The sequence below is a fragment of the Hypomesus nipponensis genome, chromosome 28 (genome assembly GCF_054491055.1).
Source record: "Hypomesus nipponensis isolate SF chromosome 28, ASM5449105v1, whole genome shotgun sequence".
Lineage (NCBI taxonomy): Eukaryota > Metazoa > Chordata > Actinopteri > Osmeriformes > Osmeridae > Hypomesus > Hypomesus nipponensis.
Window position 1 is genome coordinate 3,849,506 of NC_140388.1, and position 15,010 is coordinate 3,864,515.

Consider the following 15,010-nt stretch of genomic DNA (forward strand, 5'->3'; position numbering starts at 1 on the left):
AGACACCCCTACTCCCTACATTTACATTTAGTCACTTAGCAGACGCTCTTATCCAGAGCGATTAACAGTAAATACAGGGACATTCCCCCGAGGCAAGCAGGGTGAAGTGCCTTGCCCAAGGACACAACGTCATTTGGCATGACCAGGAACTGAACCGGCAACCTTCTGATAAATAGCCCAATTCCCTAACCGCTCAGCCACCTGACTCCCCTAAAGACTGAAGTAGACTAAAGTGGAATGGGAACTTAAAGTTCACATATTTACCAGGGTAAAAAAAGTGGGGAGACATAAAGACATGCTATTCAAACAATATCTTACATTTATATCATTCAGATCCAAGTTGTTTGGTTGTCACATGCCTACTGTGTTACCCCTGTGTTTACTCTTTGATGTTCAAGTTCAAAGAATCAGCTGTGGTCAGTATATTAGTTGCTGCCAGTTTCTGTAGCATGTGCACAGTGCATATGGTTTAAGTCCATCGATGGGGTCCTATGTGGGCTTGTATAGTGAGTGTTGGTATGTACTTTTGTTTGTTTTTGTAACTGTTTTCTAATTGGAGGCCCTAGATAAACTCACAATGGATTCTGAACTATAAATGTTTTTGGATTTAGATATAAATGTAGATTGGGAGGATTTAGATGTAAATGTAGATTGGGAGGATTTAGATGTAAATGTAGATTGGGAGGATTTAGATGTAAATGTAGATTGGGAGGATTTAGATGTAAATGTAGATTGGGAGGATTTAGATGTAAATGTAGATTGGGAGGATTTAGATGTAAATGTAGATTGGGAGGTACATTAATGTCTGTGGGGTGTTTAGGTCTCTATGTGGTCTAATCCACCACACCTGTACAGGTCTCTATGTAGTCTAGTCCACCACACCTGTACAGGTCTCTATGTAGTCTAATCCACCACACCTGTACAGGTCTCTATGTAGTCTAGTCCACCACACCTGTACAGGTCTCTATGAAGTATATATGTATTCATTTGTATAGCTCTATGTAAAAGCAAGATTTTAATCAGCAATGTCACAGAGGGCTTCACAGATGCCCACAGATCAGCACCTATAACCAACCTAACTCAAACTCACACTCCTTTCACTGCTGTGTCACTCATGGACACATCCCATCCCTTAATTATGGTTTACTGCTTTTCTCAGTTTAGTTGAATACGTGCATTACTTAGCAACCCCATGTGTGCGATCTTTTTTGTCACAGACTAAAAGCCAGCCATGACAGGTTTAATTGTGCAAGGCACCAACTTCTCTTTATGAGGAAGCGTTGTGGTCTCTTGGGGACATTTCCTGCTCAAAAGCAGTTCTCAGTTTGAGCTGAGTGAATCAGGAAGGGAAACTTGTCATTGTTTACAGACAGTATAGTTCCACAATGAGAGGGATATATACCCAAAGAATATCAAGTATCAGTAGTGTATAGTTGTGCAGTATTGTGGAGGCCAGATTCAAGGAACATTTAGCAATAACTAGTATAACTAGTGCAACAATTACATTGGGTGTAGGTAATTGGCTATAACTCAATTACAGTAACATCTCAATTCCTCAACTACAGTCAAACAATGACATATCGATGACAGTAGTGACAACAACAGCAAAACAACAACAGTGTGATAATGGATGGCAGGGTGGGTCTATACTGTCCACATTGTCTGACTCACCACATATACAGTGGCTTTTGTCATTTTCAACCATGTGAAAACACTAGCATAAAACACCTATTTAATAAAAATTGCTGTGGCGTCAACAAATGATTACAATCCCATATCTACACCCATGGATGTTGAAGATTTGCTGTTTTGACTACAGAACCCTTTTCCAGAATCAATATGCTGCTGTGAATCAGGCCCAGGAATATTACCACACTAACCTTATTTGACTTGAATCATATCTGATTCAGTCTTGAGGACCTCTGGGTGCTTGTTTCCTATATGTAAGTCATGTTCTGAAGTCATTAACTACCAAGTCCATGCAATGAAGATGTAAACACTGGGAATTACTTATCACCTGTCAACTCTTTCTGACCAGGGATGATGAAGAGGAGGAGAGGAAGCTACCAGACTGTTGCTGCAATACTATACACTACATAGACCCACTATATACTATACACTACATAGACCCACTATATACTATACACTACATAGACCCACTATATACTATACACTACATAGACCCACTATATACTATACACTACATAGACCCACTATATACTATACACTACATAGACCCACTATATACTATACACTTGTAGCAGAGAGTCCACAGACAAAGCATGGTACCATCCACACCTTCCCCTACCCCCGACAAGGGAAGGGTCCTTCCCCTTTTGTCCTTATCTCCCAGAGTAGGAGCTTCAAATTCCTGACCCAGCATGGGGTCAGGAACAGAGACCATGGTCTCACATTGTCAGAACAAAAGGAATTACTTGAAGGAACTTACTTGTGTGGACTTACAAACATTTTCTAAAGGACTACATGGCTCATGGACACTAATTCAAGGACAGTAGTCGATGTGTTAGAATGTGTTTGTCTCATTTACCTAGAACGTTGTTAATTGATGTTTGATTATAACTTCCCTTCAGGTATAGTTAAATCAGTCAATCTTGGTATCAAAATAATTGTATCATACTAACAAAACCAGTTATGAACGTTGTATTGTTATATTCTAAAGTTTGAGCATTCCATGGACATTTGAGATAATGGAACTCAAAACTATCAGCCACTTCACACCTCTGGGCAGGTCCCAGGACAACGCCCAGGTGGAAGTAACTGACCAATGAGAGAGGTCACCTTCACAGGGATGACCCCCTGTTCTTTGGGGTATTTAACCCCCAAACGTACAATCACCCCCGCTTGTTCGTAGGATAAACTTGTGGGTGAACGCGTCACTCTCTAACCTATTCCTCTTAACCTGCACCTTCACTGAGCGCCCGGAACTTTGACGAGAGATTCCGATTCTGTTCGTTGGACATAACGAACCATTTGACTCCGTTCTTCAAACCGACAAAAGTAACTGCGATTTGCAATATTTCTTACTTGTGACATATTGGCATGTTGTGATTGAATTGTTGATGTTTGATTGTATTCTACAAATGATTTGACTTAATCATCGTTAGGTCAGTTTCCATTGATCGTCCATTGTTACTATAAAAGCCTCTTCCTATCTCTACCTCTTCCTCAACTTCTCCCCTCCCCTCCACACGCGCTCTACGCAACCATTGTGTAGCGCGCTCTCATTAGAATTTAGGCCTACTGTACTGCTTTAGCCCAACTAACCCATAACTTGTCTGGTATGTGTTCACTATAATTACATTCTCTTAAATAAATCATTGTGTATAATACTCGCTTATCTCTCACGTTATATGATCTGCTCTACTTTCATAGAATTTACTACTTAAGATTAGACTGATTATTACGAGTGCTATTATTCGATACTATTAAACAAGGTTTCCTCTGTCCCTTTCACGAATCAGAGGTGGTGCCCCAAGAACTACTATACTTTATTAGAAATTAAGTATTACTAATCTTAAACGAGCAAACCACGCTACATAATGGCGCCCCGTGTGAGGCTAAGATAGATTGAAATGAGCAATCGTAACTTTTGTGAAACGAACTGTTAAAATAGAGCTAGCTCTAACTATATGTAACATCATGTTTTTAATACCACTGTGCCTGGGCTACAGTGGCTGTGTGCGTATTCAATTGTTTTGTAAAATAGGGCCAAGCTTTTAATGTGTATGTGCGTGGGACCAGCTAGCTCAAAGGAAGCAGCTAGGTTTGACCGGAGGTAGGCGCGTGCTCAGAAACACCGCTGCCCCGACATTTACGTTGTAATCTGCCTCGGCCAGCTCTTCAAGGAAAGTAGCATAGGAGCCTTTATTATAGCCTCTATTTTAATAGTGTAGCTATTTGGTTAAGTGAATTAACCAACCAACTAATACGTTGGTGCACATGTCTAGTTCAGGGAAACAGACAGTGATTAGTCCCGAAGGACTTTTTGTTTAGAAGCAACTAAACAACGCAGTTTCTACACGTAACCTATTATGCCGCCACGATAGCTTTTCGGAAAAAGCATTGACTATTCCCGCAGCTAACTGTGTCTTAAACAGTGGTTGCCAAACTAAAGTTACATTGTTAAATGCAGTTCGTCAATGTGGTTTAGTTAAGTTGACTTCAAGAAGCTACTTAGTAACTATAATTGTGTTAAAGTATGTACTATAATTACCTTGCACCTTTATTTGCCTATTTGTGTACGTCTTTGGCAGTCAAATGTAACCATAACCTAAATGAGTTTATTGAAACTAGTTTGATTTAAAAAGATTGAAAAGCCGACAACTTTTCCTTCATCTAGACCCCTAGTCACAAAGCTTCAATTGCCACGGCCATTGTAAGCCACTTCAAGTGCCTCCTTTTATTTCAATTGTTTTCTTTCAACCTTTTCCCTATGTCATGTCATAGCTTAATCACTCATAGCCATGCCAATGTCTGGGGAGGGGGGGTGACATGCCGTTACACTGCTGTGGTCTTTCTTCTCTTGTCTTCATGTCAACAGTTTCATCGACGACGGTCTATGAAAGTTGACATCCGGGGGGATGTAGTGAGGTAAGCAAGACCACACGGAGCCAACATCTTGCCACACCTGAAGAGTGATTCAATCACATCAGACAAACCTAATCAGCCCTTGTGACACCCTCAGTATGCTGATTACCCACCAAACGCCGATGCAAAGGAACCATAGAATTGGGGGGGAGGACCTCCCCAATCTCAGCCCTCCTGCTAGCTTGCAAGCTTCAAAGGGCGTGCTTGAGACGACACGTCTCCAGCAACCATTTGCATCCGTTTTGGCGGCATTTGAACAAAGAACATACCTTAATCAGAACTTTTGAGGAAAGTTCTTCAGACTTCACCTTTACCACGAGAGTACAAGGTGGAGAATTACGAGAGGGATATTTGTGTCATGTTTTTACTTTGTTTTAATGTTGTGTTCACTGAAATCTTGATTCTAGTAACTACTCCTTCTTCCTGAAAGATAACCATGTCATTCTTGGTATCGACACAAAGCTCTCTTAATAAAACAATCATTCAACTATATTTTGTAACTGTACCAAGATGTCCAGAACAATATTTGAATGATCTTTTGAACCAGCCAGAGACCAGATCACACCTTTGGTAGGTGTGAAGGAAGGAGGGGGGAGTTGACAACCCAGCTTCCCCCAATCAACGTCTGACCCCAGACAGGTCCTCCCTCAAACTCTGAACTGTATAAATATCTGAGATGACCATCAATCAAGGACTCCAGCGAAACCAACCATGGCATGAACGCCATTGGGATTGGCGTTCCAAAGGACGTCTCCAAGCTTCTCCTGAGATTCAACTTTATAGTGATCGCGACACTATCTGGACGTTTCAACAGAAGAACCAAAAACGCAATTATCATTGCGACTTGACTGAGATCCCCCAGACTCAGCCACATGACCCGGCAGCGCAGCCGCGCTTTCACCTCCGATTCTTCAAATGAACCTTTGGCGCAAACCGCCCTCAACCTCATTGATCAACCCCTGATCAAACGTAACTATGGCTAACGCTCTTTCCTCCCAGACATGACATTGGCGTGAGCTCTGTTTATGATTTGTAAGGATGTAATCATTGACTTACCATTTCTGTATTTCTTTAAGTTAGTCCATTTCATTCTGTTCATTGAAACCAATAACTCATATTAAATCCATAATCTAACTTGTTCATAAGATCCGTTTACCTTACTTGAATAAATTCATTGTAAAGATATTTTGACGTGCGTGTTCACTGATGTTACGATTGGCTCTACACTTAGAACGAATTCATTCCTAAAGATGAGACTGAATATTACATGTTAAATATAGGATTCCCTTATGTCCTAAACCAATATTAGGGTGGTGCCCCGAACTTTATGATAAATTAAGTATTTCTATTTTAACACGACGAGACCCCGCTACACACTACATAGACCCACTATATACTATACACTACATAGACCCACTATATACTATACACTACATAGACCCACTATATACTATACACTACATAGACCCACTATACACTATACACTACATAGACCCACTATACACTATACACTACATAGACCCACTATACACTATACACTACATAGACCCACTATATACTATACACTACATAGAACCACTATACACTATACACTACATAGACCCACTATACACTATACACTACATAGACCCACTATACACTATACACTACATAGACCCACTATATACTATACACTACATAGAACCACTATACACTACACACTACATAGCCCAACTATATACTACACACTACACAGACCCATCATATACTATACACTTAACAAACACGCCCTACTATATGCTATACACTAATGATACTAATGCTATCAGTGAGGGTTCTACCATACAGACTGATTCTGGACTACTAATGATATTAGTGAGGGTTCTACCATATAGACTGTGTTGTCAAGGGAGATAACTGATACTGATAAATGACAGTGTCAGGCACATAAGATGACTCAAGATTATAATGTTGTTTTATAATTCTCTCTTTGATAAGTGTGATTATATATATATATATATATATATATATATATATATATATATATATTGTCTGATGTATCTGCCCTGTACATTAATGATTCATGCACAGTCAGTTTTTATTTATTTATTTCCTTTCAATGCCAATACTAAAGTGGCATACAGCATGTCACTCCAAAGGTATTTAGTCAGTTTTTTTTCTGTTGTCATATCAAATGATACTTCTTCAGAACATGCTAGATCTACAAATAGGTTTGAACAGTGACCAAGATGGGAGGTAACCTAAAGACTCCTGTGGAATAGACGTGGTTCACTTTTGAACAACTTTTGAACGATCAGCTACCACCGCTTTCATTGATAAATATAAGAAAAAGTAAATATTTCACACACACACCATAGTCTGGTAAAGTCAGTCTTTTGGCCTGTTTACCCACCAGAATGTGAGTCTGAACTAGATCCATGTTGACTGAAGGTCTGAATGTCTACAGCAGGTTACTGCCCATCATAGTGAATCAGCACAGTAAACAACAAGCACCCAACAGTGCTGTTCACCAATTCAATTGATTGAGGTGCATAGAATTCTGTAAATTATTTCAGTAAACCTCCTCTGTTGCTCTGTCAATAAATAACGTACATTACACTTACTGTACTGCGTCTTCTCTTCATGAGTGCAGGCTGGGAGTGGACCTTTCCTGTTGAGAAACACTTATCTCATTGAGCTGTGTTACTCAAACTGATGAACAACATAAAAAGGAAGAGCGAAACCCACAGAAAGAACACAATATGAGACCAGGGTTAAACACTGAGGGATTTGTCCAGTTAGAAAGGTTGACACAATGGTGCTGTCTGGAAATAGTTTGTCTTTGGTCTACTCTGTCATTGATGTTGGTTTTGGACTACCGACTTTGCAACCATACTGCCCATTGTATTTATTTTATCTAAGGCTTTCCAAGGATGTCACAAATGTAAATAACATCAAGAATATCAGTTAGGTAAATAAGTTATATGCATAATAATAACAGATACAAAGGTTATCCTTCAAATATGTTCATTAACCAAACCCAAACACACGTCATGCAAAATGTAAACCTCTAAAGAGCTTTCCCTGGGTGTCAGGAGGATCTAGATCTCTGCTGAATAACTGTGAAGCCTGTGTGTCCTGACTCCTGCACAGAACATGCTGCTCAGACAGCAGATCATCTGTCATCATCATGTCAGGGTGAAGTGTGTTTACTGTCTGTGTTTGTGTATGAGGGAGATCTCACACTGTGTTCCTGTAGTGTTGCTGAGGCACTACATTACAGTAATACCAGAGGCTGGCAGAATGTACGGCAACTCATGACTTGATTATACATAACTAGGGAACACAATGAGACGATCACCTTCAGATTCACAACAGATACAAAGTTATGAGCAGGTGAGGTGTGCTTAACTTATAGTGAACAAAACAAAAAAGATCAAATGTACCGTTCTCTGAGAATGTTGTGACTTCCTGTTGTAGTCTTATCAGTTCCTGCAGTTCTCACTTAAATCTTCTGACAGGGACGGTATTTCAGGAAGTGAAACTTGATGAGGCCTATAATGATGCTGACTGGACTGGGAGCGGAGACCAGGGTGATGTCTCAATACATCACCACTAAGACTAGTCACAACACGTTCACAGTAAACAAGGCCTTTATTGTCAGGAACACATTGTGGGCAGCCTTTGGTGTGTTTTACCTGATGGAATACAGGATAATGTTAGATGTCTGTATATGAGTAGCTATAACCAGGGGTCAATCCTGACTAATGTTAGATGCATGTAACCTTTTTACAGACATGGTAGCAGTGTCTGAAGAGGAGTAGGGGCGGGGTGGGTCTGGAGAGGGATCAAGCAGGCAGAAGAGGGGGGTCCAGGGCAGGTCAGGAGAGGGATCAAGCAGGCAGGAGAGTGGGGGTCCAGGGCAGGTCAGGAGAGGGATCAAGCAGGCAGGAGAGTGGGGGTCCAGGGCAGGTCTGGAGAGGGATCAAGCAGGCAGAAGAGGGGGGTCCAGGGCAGGTCAGGAGAGGGATCAAGCAGGCAGGAGAGTGGGGGTCCAGGGCAGGTCTGGAGAGGGATCAAGCAGGCAGAAGAGGGGGGTCCAGGGCAGGTCTGGAGAGGGATCAAGCAGGCAGGAGAGTGGGGCTCCCGGGCAGGTCTGTAGAGGGATCAAGCAGGCAGGAGAATGGGGGTCCAGGGCCGGTCTGGAGAGGGATCAAGCAGGCAGAAGAGGGGGGTCCAGGGCAGGTCTGGAGAGGGATCAAGCAGGCAGGAGAGTGGGGGTCCAGGACAGGTCTGGAGAGGGATCAAGCAGGCAGAAGAGGGGGGTCCAGGGCAGGTCTGTAGAGGGATCAAGCAGGCAGGAGAATGGGGGTCCAGGGCAGGTCTGGAGAGGGATCAAGCAGGCAGGAGAGTGGGGGTCCAGGGCAGGTCTGGAGAGGGATCAAGCAGGCATGAGAGTGGGGCTCCCGGGCAGGTCTGTAGAGGGATCAAGCAGGCAGGAGAATGGGGGTCCAGGGCAGGTCTGGAGAGGGATCAAGCAGGCAGGAGAGTGGGGGTCCAGGACAGGTCTGGAGAGGGATCAAGCAGGCAGGAGAGTGGGGGTCCAGGACAGGTTTGGAGAGGGATCAAGCAGGCAGGAGAGTGGGGCTCCCGGGCAGGTCTGGGTGTTTATAGAGGTCTTGGAATAGAACAGGTAGCAGCTGGGTCAAACAGAGTCTTACATAACCAGACTCTGGTTTGGTCTGTGCTTACACAGAGCCTCCAGCACCACGGACAGGTCCCATCAGGGTGCTGATGCTCTCTGAGGGGGTCTGAGTCTGTACGTACCAGACAGGAAACCTTTAACCAACAGGTGGCTGACCAGAGTCGTCCTGGCAACACCTTCATGACAAGCTGAGACGGCTGTTGAGTATACCCTTACAGTACCTGCGGCTAGTCTTTTACCACACAGTGAGTGTAAAAAGTAAAACAATGTTTTGTCCTTCACACCACTGAGAGAACGTCTGCCAGCGAGTCACATGACCCCTCACAGTGGATCACATGACCCCTCCCAGTGGATCAGGTGCGTGTGCTCTGTACAGGCTGGATGACAGCCTCAGACAGACCTCTGTGTTCTAACAGGTCCCTCTCAGTAGCCAAGCCATGAGAGGACCTCCCATCACAGCTGGGCTCTTCACCGTGCCTCTGGCTTGGGAGAGCATCCTTCCACTGAGGGAAGGATGCTCCCAAGGCTGCTACTCACATCCATAGAACTCTGCTACTCACATCCATAGAACTCTGCTACTCACATCCATAGAACTCTGCTACTCACATCCATAAACACGACAAACCATCAAAACACCAAACTAAAACAGATCTAGACTAATTCAGAACCAAGTTGTGTGGTTGCCAAATGCCTACTGTGTTACAGCTGGGTTTACTCTTTGATAATATAATAATCGCCCGGCTCACGAAGTGCGCTCTGCAGGTTGTTGCATACATGTTTGCCAGACGGCAGCTCGGATAAACCAGCACGAAACCCATGAGTCAGACCATCCAAAAGATACATTACAAAACAACGATCTGGATGCCTGTCCAGAAGAACACTGAGTCTCTTGATGTTAATAGGGGTTGACACCAGTTTATTCACTTGCTCTTTGGGGCCGGGCAGGCCCGACGAGGGCACACAGCTCGTGGATGAGCGTCCCCGCAGTAACTTCCTCCGACCACCTCTAGACCACCCTGCAGGGTCGCCTCAGGTGTAGCCCTGGGCGCAAATGCGGTTCTGGGACACAGGTTGACTGTGTGAGCCAGAGATCTGCACACGGAGCAAGAAAGCGGCATGTGCCCGGTAAATACACGGCTCACCAAATCTAGGTCTCTCACTGACCAGTCCAGCCGATGATTCCATTTCTGGAGGTGCAAGGCGGCCTTAGCGGACAAACATTTGTGGTACTCATAAAATAAACTACCACCGTAGCGCAGGGCCAGATCACAAATAACAGCCAGGTAGTCATCTAGTTCGACGCAACACTCGGGGTACACCTCGCATGGCGTGTCACGGTACACCCCGAATGCCACGCAGAATTCGGCCAAAGTCAAGTTCTTGGACATTCTGGGGTCGCTGCCCTTGAGAAACACGGACACTTCCCCGCAGTCGACCATACACCGGTCCAGGAGGTTAGTCGCACCAAGCAATATTTGAACCAGGTTGATATCCATACCTGAAATGATTTGGCTCCTTAGTTGAGCGGTCACGCCAGCCATGGGGGACAGGAACGGTACACCGGAGGCCGCAGCCGGTACAGCCGAGGCCAGGCTCCTCGGGGGCGCCACGTCTCGGTCGGAGGCCGCAGGGGCACCCACGAACCCGGAAATGGTCGGAACGGGATCCCTTGACGCCCCGGCTTCCAGGACGGCGATGCGGGAACTCATGATGCCGAGGGACAGCTGAATGTCCGAAAGGGCGGCCAGCACGGGATCACGGGGGGCGCTTGTGGACGGGATTGGCTCCTGGAAGAGAGCCCTCTTCGCAGGCAGCACGGCAGTATGATGGGAAGCGGATCCCCGCTTCCCTTTTGCCAACGCTTTAGCCGGGGGAGCACCCAGGGGTGCAGATGGGGCAGACGAGTCGTGTTCCAGGAAGAACCTGAACAACTCCTCGTGGCTGCATCCAAAGGGCGGCGTTATTCCTTTGTTATACAGGGCGTCCAGGATCCTGTACACCGGCCAGTCCTTCATGTTGGCTGCCAACATCCCCTGCTAACCGCAAACTACGTCTGACTCGGGTCCCCGAGTCCTCGCCATCCACGTAGAGATCCTCCGATGGAGACTCCTCAGGGGGCAGATTGACACAGTCCACCAGATCCCCAGAAACGCCCGCATCGTCCAGATCCGAGGAGGACGAAAGGGTAAATAAGTAAAGGCAACACACAGCCGATCGAAACCGCGGACCGCACAACAGTCGGCAGCAACGCAGACAGCAGGTTCGACAATGCGTGTGCATGCATGAGCGATTTTTATAGCGCCACCTATTGAGCTCAGCCTATGGCCTGAGCGCACGGCGATGGGTGATCTGACGCGCGCTGCCCGAGTGCCATGCCTGAACCTGCTTCGCTCATTCATGGCCTTGTGGAGGGTCTCCTGTTAGATGGTCCCCTCCAGCTCCTGGGGAGCCCAACAAGCTCCCAGTTCCCCCGTGTCAGGCCAGTGATTGAAGGTGTGGACATGGGAGAGTGTGTGGGTGCTGATGCCCCTCCAGCAGCACACAGCAGGACCTGATCCATGTGTCCGTCGCCCCTGGACGTCCTCCCAGCAGCTGTCATGGGGGGGTGAGGATGGTTTCAAGACTGCAGAGACTTCCTGTACTTCCTGCTGATAGCCCGGGGGTGTGATGCTGCCTGCAGGAAGGAGGATCCAGCATGCAGGTGGTGTAGTGGTTGTAGTTACTGCAACACTAGACTTGTGGGTATAAATGTCTGAGCTCCAACATACAGAGGAGGCCACACATACACACAAACTAAAACACACACAGACACACAATGAAACATATATACACACACACACTGAAACACACCAAAGACATGCTTGTCACCATGCTGCTCTCACCAGCAGACACCAAACAGCTCGACTCTCCGTCTCTGTTCCCGTAGCAACGGCCGCCGGGTCATGGTACACGGTCTCCGGGGCGGCGGTGGTCTCAGTAGAGGAGTGGGGGTCCTTACTTCCTGTTGCCAGGTCGTGGGTGGTGCTGACGGCTCGTGTGTCTTCCTCTCTCGTCTCCCCCCGTCGTACCTCCCTCTCCAGGCTGGAGGCTCTTGGCTTTGGGGGGCAAGCGGGGGGAACTGAACCTCCAGGACTGGGACACTGGTCTTGTAGAAAGACCAAAATAGGGTTTATCATCAAAAAACCCTCACCAATGATTTAAACACTGAGAAATATTGTCATGTAAGCGTTATTATGCTATCATTTTACTGGTCTGGCCCACTTGAGATCAAAGTGGGCAGTATGTGGCCCCTTAATTAAAATGAGTTTGACACCCCTGCAGTAGGCCGTACAACTATACCACTTGTACACTTTGGTGCGGACACTAGAGGTCCTCATGCCCGGCTTGCTCAGCTCTGATTGTTGTTATTAGGTTCACCTGGGCCTCGTTCTGTCAGGTGTATTTAGGGGACTCTGTCTCATGCCTGCCTTGCTTGTTGTTCAGGTTTTTCTGATGCTGGTTGCCTATGCAAGCTCCAGACTTGCAAACTCCTCAGAGTAAAAAAGCTGACAGTGTCGCGGGGGGTCGTGCCCCCGGCCATAGCCGCAGGAACATATTTTATCAGGGGGGTGCTGGGGGCGGCTTAATGTTGCGGGGCGGCAGGGACGGACTGGGAGTAAAAATAGGCCCTGGACTTTGATCCAGACCGGCCCACCAGAACTGGCCCCCATATACGCCACCACAGCTGCCCTGCTAATGCAAGCATATTCAGTGTTCGATGTGATGCAAGTTTGGGAGTTCTATCCTTAATGCGAGCACGCAAGCCACATTGTTGGGCCTTTATTTGAGCGCAAAATGGTTGAGCTTTATGTAAAATAAACATAACTATTTTTCAATAAAAAAATAAAAAATAAAACCTTGTCTAGTGAAGGTGATTTCTTTGTCTCTTCATTTTTCAGCCCCACCCTACGTTTCTTAGCCTGGTTTTCCATCGTTCTTCTTCTCCCGGTGCTCCCGATGGCCAGTCCGCTACTGCGGAGCTGTGCCACGGTGGTGGATTTTTAAGTCATATCTATTTAAATGCTCGTGCTGTCAGGGGGTGCTGCAGCACCGTCAGCACCCCTAGTTCCCGCGGCCATGCCCCCGGCTCGATTGTTCTGTGATTTTAATATGCAAATGACACATTTCTGAGCGTGACTTAAAGGCCATATTGCAGGTTGAACATCACTGTTGTTAAATTGGTACATGAAGCACTCAAAATATGTATATCATTTAAAGAATCTCCAAATGGTGTCTCTAAATGGTGTTAAAGACCAGTTTTTGTCATTTTTGGTGTTAGCATTAGCATAGTAGCGCAATTTGGCGATGACACGTTGGGGAGATGTGGAGGAGACGTGGCATAGATATCCATAGACATAATATAGATATCTATGGAGAATAGACTCAGATTAGGACTAGAACTATGGCGAATGACTGCGACTCACCAGGACGCTTCACCAACTCCACTCATTCTCCTCGGACCATCTAACTACACAAAACATTTACACAATTTCCTACAAAATGAAACACTTTCTGTCATGTACGCTATTGCAGCTTCGTCCCAAGATCTCTACAGACCATGCAGCTAATTTCATGCTCAACACTTGAACCAGGGGCGTGTCCAGACACTCTTGATAGGGGTGGCACCAGTGGGGCACTGACGTATGCAGGGGTGGCATGAAGTGTGAGCAGGAGTGCCTGCGCAGACATATACACTCACGTGTGCACGCACACACACACACACACACACACACACACACACAAGAAAATACACACCCACACCCAGGTGTCGGCATAGCATTAATTGACCATTTTTGTATCCATAACCCATATCTACTTCACTTACTAACACTGCAAGCAAGAACAGACCTACTAGTCACAACATTCAGGAAAAGGCAACATACGAATGTGATTGAAAACGACCATACTTTATTCTAACTTTAAAACAACCTTCCAAGGTATGATATACAGTACATACAAAAAAGACAATGCACTTTCTGTATAAAGTGCCAACAAAATAAAAATAAATAAGACTCTTTGGGCAAAATATTTAATATCCCAGTTCGAATCAATGCACATAATGTTTTAAAGAAGGTCAATTCATACATACCCTGATGTGTATGTGATGTTGAGGGTCTTTCATCTTGACTATCCACATGTGACTCTATAATAATACATAAGCTGTGATTAGAATGATAATACAATCAGCCTTTCCTAAGTAAACTAAGTGGTATGTTACGGTCAAACCAAATGAGTAAGTTCAAACATGAGAACAAACTTGAACCATCAGGATTTCACATACCTATGTGTACAGCTGAAGCTGAAGCCTGTTTCAAAGTGTTTCTAACACTGGTCAGATCATCAGACAGAGAGAGACAGGAATGTGCAGTGTTGGGGTCCAGAATGACAGGAGTGAAGCTGACCACCCGCCTCATCTTCTCCCACACTCTGAAGGTCAGGTTGCCCAGGTGTTTGGCCACGTCTATCAGCGCTCCTGAGACCAGCTGTGGATCCGGCAGTGTGACCTGGGCTCTGGTGCTGGACTGAGTGTGTTTATAGCTGCTGAGAAACGACACCTTGTGGTTCTGCAGCTGCCGTTCCACAGCAGAGATGCTGACGGAGAGAGAGGAGATCTGGGCCTGAATCTTCTTCATCTCTCTGGAGATGGTCTTCCCCTTCTCCTCCTCTTCCTCCCTCACA

General features: G+C 45.6%; 1 long non-coding RNA gene across 1 annotated transcript; it reads left to right on the forward strand.

Moving 5' to 3' along the window:
* The first annotated feature begins 3,588 nt into the window (after window positions 1-3,588).
* LOC146219530 (uncharacterized) lies at window positions 3,589-5,793 on the forward strand. The gene is made up of 2 exons (XR_014751065.1): window positions 3,589-4,611; window positions 4,706-5,793. It is a non-coding gene; the product is annotated as an uncharacterized LOC146219530 (long non-coding RNA).
* Window positions 5,794-15,010: the final 9,217 nt, after the last annotated feature.